The 4,893-nt window shown below is 48.1% G+C and overlaps 1 non-coding gene across 1 annotated transcript; it reads left to right on the top strand.

Annotated features, from left to right (window-relative positions):
* Positions 1 to 2,866: 2,866 nt before the first annotated feature.
* On the top strand, positions 2,867 to 2,939 carry Trnaa-ugc. The gene has a single exon. It is a non-coding gene; the product is annotated as a tRNA-Ala (tRNA).
* The last annotated feature ends 1,954 nt before the right edge of the window (positions 2,940 to 4,893 follow it).

Below are 4,893 nucleotides of genomic sequence, written 5' to 3'. Positions count from 1 at the left end.
ATTTTCTGACCACAGGACTCATATTCTATAACCAAGACTACGGATTGAGAACAAACACGTTAGTGACCTGACAGGCTGTTCATAGGTTTGTGGAAAAGAAAGGGGCACGAGGGAGATTTCAACACAAACCTCCCACTTTGTAGTCCAACACGGGGCCACACAGCCACGACGCTTCCAGGTCTCACGATGTTGCACATCCTGAACCTAGACCATTTACTGTTTCACTTTCACTTCTTTTTTCACAGTTCAATGCACCTTCCTCCTGTTTTCGTGTTTGCTCTGTGTTTAGTTTTCGACACTGGGCCACCATGCGAGTAAATCTGAGAGGAAATCCACAACAGACGTGTCCAGTACATCTCTTTACTGTAATCAGGGAATCGACTGCGAACATTACGTACACCGTCGATTGGTCGGACTGCCTGCCTTACGAGCTGAAATGCTGGGGTATTTGTGGAGCGAAGTAGTGGCTAAAGTAGAGGCCTGTGTTCATCCGACACCACCTGTCATGGCCGCGTCGGTCGTGATACTATGGAGATATCAGCCGTTCTCACTCTGCTGCGCTTGCTTAACGAGTTTGTTGCAGTACAGGACTGGTTCGCAGAAGTTCTCGCCAAGCGTGGTTGCCTTAACTACAGCGTTCTTACAGCGTAACGAAGGTGACGTGATCCTGTCCGGCTGCTCTGACGCTCTGCATTCCTGCTGAGGTGCCGACTTTGCCTCTTCCCCTGACACGACCACAGTCGTGAAATGTCATTCTTCGCGTCCATCTCGTGTTGACACCGCCGCGACGTAAGCGACGTAACTTCGCTGTGAAAATTAGAGAATTTTAACTCTTTGGAGCCTTGCACAATGCTGGCATCCAACAGTGGCAAACAGCTGGGGTATTTTTCGTTTGTTTTTCAGCTGCTCTATTGTGACTTATTACTGACGAGTTGGAAAGCGTGTGTAAAGTTTTCGCCTCATTAAAATCAAATTGTACAACAAAGGCGTCTCGGTATAATTTTTAGAATCGTTCTCAGGACCATTACATCTCCCACCTCGAGCTAACTATTCTGCTCCAAACTCTCACCAATTCATTTCCTCACTTGGTGCTCCAACACAGCGTATTAGCTCCATAACTCACGTTCATGAATTATTTAATTACAGATTTGTTAATTTTTAAGACAGAGTGCATTACAATTCATGGTGGTGGAAAGTTCCTACGGGACCAAACTGCTGAGGTCATCGGTCCCTATGCTTCTTTTTTTTGGGTTCATCAGTCTTCTGCCTGGTTTGATGCGACCCGCAACGAATTCCTCTCCTGTGCTAACCTCTTCATCTCTGAGTACCACTTGCAACCTACATCCTTCTCTATTATTTGCTGGTTGCCTTCTACAGCTCCCTCTATTACCATGGAGGTCATTCCCTCATGTCTTAACAGATGTCCCATAATCCTGTCCCTTCTCCTTATCAGTGTTTATCACATGTTCTTTTCCTCGCCGATACTAAACAGAACCTCCACATTCCTTACCTTATCAGTCCAACAAATTTTTAGCATTCGTCTGTAGCACCACATCGCAAATGCTTCGATTCTCTTCTGTTCCGGTTTTCTCACAGTCCATTCTTCACTACCGTACAATGCTGCACTCCAGATTTACCGGTTCAATCCCGTCTCCGGCCATCCTGATTTAGGTTTTCCGTGATTTCCCTAAATCGCTTCAGGCAAATGCCGGGATGGTTCCTTTGAAAGGGCACGGCCGATTTCCTTTCCCATCTTTCCCTCACCCGAGCTTGCGCTCCATCTCTAATGACCTCGTTGTCGACGGGACGTTAAACACTAATCTCCTCCTCCTACTCCTCCTCCTCCCCCTCCTCCAGATTTACATTATCAGAAATTTCTTCCTCAAATTAAGGCAGATCTTTGATATTAGTAGACTTCTCTTGGCCAGGGATGCCAATGATAATCTGCTTTTGATGTCCTCCTTGTTCCGTCCGTCACTCGCTATTCTACTGCCTAGGTAGAAGAATTCCTTAACTTCATCTACTTCGTGACCATCGATCCAGATATTAAGTTTCTCGCTGTTCTCATTTCTACCACTTCTCATAACATTCGTCTTCGTTTTATTCTCGATCCATATTTTGCAGTGATTAGATTGTTCATTCCATTCAGCAGGTCATGTAATTCTTCTTCACTTTCACTCAGAATAGCAATGTCATCAGCGAAACGTATCATTGATATCCGTTCACCTTGAATTTTACTTCCATTCCTCAACTTTTCTTTTATTTCCATCATTGCTTCCTCGATGTACAGATTGAACAATAGGGACGATTAGCAGCCACAATCGGCAAGCGTGCTATTATGCGCAGGAAGCACCCTCCTCCCACCCCTATACTTAATTTAGAAACAGTACAAGTGTTTCCACAAGATTCTCAAACCCATGTCGGACAGATCTGCCTTTTCGTAGTATGCGCAGTGCAATGAAGACGCGGAAGCTTGTTGCGGCCCAGTCTTTTGCAGTTGTACGACAAGAGTGGTAACAGTAGTAAAGTGCGAGGCAGTTAGTTGGCATGAACAGTGGAGCGCACAATGGGACTTGAGATGAGCTTGTTACCTCAGGTGCTGTGTGATTGTCGACAAGGAATGAAAACGGAGCAATTTGTCACTGTCCTTTCAATTTAAGACGTTAAAAACAGTCGGGATTTGTAGTCGTAATACCAGGGCATCGAAACTACTTGGAATTCTTGTGTATATGCACGTGTCCGTGCCTTTGTACTCTGATCCCTTCAACCGCTACAAACCAACCAGCCAACGTGTCTGTGCACATCACAGTAGCAAAGAATGGAGAACAGCGCGGTTTGGCTCCACTTGGGGGGGGGGGGGGGGGGGGGGGGCGTAGCTCAGTTGGTAGAGCGTTCGCTTTGCACGTGAAAGGTCCCGGGTTTAAGCCCCGGCGCCTGCGTGTTTGGTGGTCAGTCGATGGTAAGTGTTGGTCGCTGAGAGCCTGCAGGCACGCAAGATGTTGCAAAGCCAGCATCACAGACTCATATGATGTATACTGACGTAAGGAGAGCAAGACGTAAATGAGAGGACCGGCTGTTCTCGAGGTGTCATCGAGGGCAAAACTGTCTTACGTATAACGGCTTAACCTCAATGAAGCCTAGAGAGCGGACAATATGTTCACCTTACTCAGAGCGGTGGCCGAATCCTATTTTATACGTTGTGCGTGGCACTTTCATTGTGGCCAACTACGATTCGATGGAAAATGCAGGAAATCTGAAAGGCTCCCTCACGGACACATTGAGACTAGTGTTTGTCTGCGGAAGAATGGGACTGCAAGTGTCTGTGACATTGATATGGCTGTATGTAGCACCATCAGACATCGGGGGGCGTAGCTCAGTTGGTCACAGTCGTGTTGAGGCACTCGGCCAGAGCACACCGCGCGGTGACGGGCGGTAGCGCGGGCCACGAGCAGTGCTGCGGTGGAGAGCTGGGCATCGTGTGCGAGCGCTGTTGACGTTTGTTTCTGCAGAACTGCTGTAAGTACGATGTCGACAATTAACAGAGCGAACGGCGTTCAGTGTGTTTTCGATCGCGCTGCCTTGCGACCGACGGCGTTTGAAATTCACGAGTGGATCTTTGAGGATTTGAAATTGCCTGAAGATATAGTCGACACGTTCCAGTTGGACTTTGTGCAGTACTCGTTATTTGTCAAACTTATTTAGAGTGACACTTGTGAGAAATTCGTTGAGGAGCATGACCATTTCGTCATAATGATGGCAGTATCAGTAATGTCCAAATCGTGCCTTGGGGATACGGAGTGAGAACCGTCAGGGTATTTAATGTGCCACCTGAGTGCCCTAATGACCTGACTGCACGTTCCCTGTCACTGTACGGCGCTGTTTTCTCAGTTACAAATGAAAAATGGTCGAGTGCATATCGCTACCAAGTTATCAGCGGCGTGCGAAGTGTACGTGTAGACTTAAAAAAGCATATACCTTCTTATGTATGTTATTGGCGGCTGTCGTGCACAGGTAACTTACATTGGACAACCCCCTGCCTGTTCGATCTGCCATTCAACAGAACATCTGCGGATGAACTGCACACGTCGACGTCCATTTCAGCTTCCATGGGAACTCCCCCTGCGGGTTCGGGGGTAAGAATAGGCCCACGGTATTGCTGCCTGTCGTAAGAGACGACTAGAAGGAGTCTCAACTGTTTCGGCCTTTAATGTGACGGTCCCCTAAGGGGTTTGACCACTCCATTTCAAAATCTTCCGTTAGTGCATACCATTTGGGGAAGGACGCCTTACGTGGTGCATTCTATATCCTCCTTGCCCTAAGATCTGGCACACCCGGTATTGTCATGGACTTGAACTTACACCGAGCTTCCGGCCACATCAGCTGCAGTGTGTTCTGGCTAGCATACATTCCCTCCATTGTGCACTTCCATCTTTATATACACGGATATTCGACACCCGACATCCAGCACGGTAGCCAGTCCGTTGTGATGGGGCCGTCATGTACCCTCTTGGTGGTAGCCCTCTGACTACACAGGGATCGCACTGCTGATGCCTGAGCTGCTATCTCCCCACGTATGCCGAGGAGTAGATGCCTATCCCTCTGGGGCATCAGGACTCCTGGCAAAGGCCATCCTGCCAGGTGGTCTTTGCTGTGGCGCCCGTCGGGAGGACCCCTGGTCGGAGTGGGTGGCATCAGGGCAATCGAGGACTAACCTCAATGGAAAGAAATATGATCAGAGATCATTTCCCTCCCTGGCCACTCCTTGGGAGGAACGTATGGCTGAAGACGGCAGTGCAGATTATTCACCCCGGTACCTCATCTGTACGTGAGTTGATGGTGAAACATTTAGATCGACTAAGCCTCAGTTTTTTGTGGAGCATTTACAGGACAAGT

Source organism: Schistocerca piceifrons, chromosome 9, assembly GCF_021461385.2.
Source record: "Schistocerca piceifrons isolate TAMUIC-IGC-003096 chromosome 9, iqSchPice1.1, whole genome shotgun sequence".
NCBI classification, from domain to species: domain Eukaryota; kingdom Metazoa; phylum Arthropoda; class Insecta; order Orthoptera; family Acrididae; genus Schistocerca; species Schistocerca piceifrons.
Note: the sequence above shows the minus strand (reverse complement) of the source record. Positions and strands in the feature narration are given on the sequence as shown.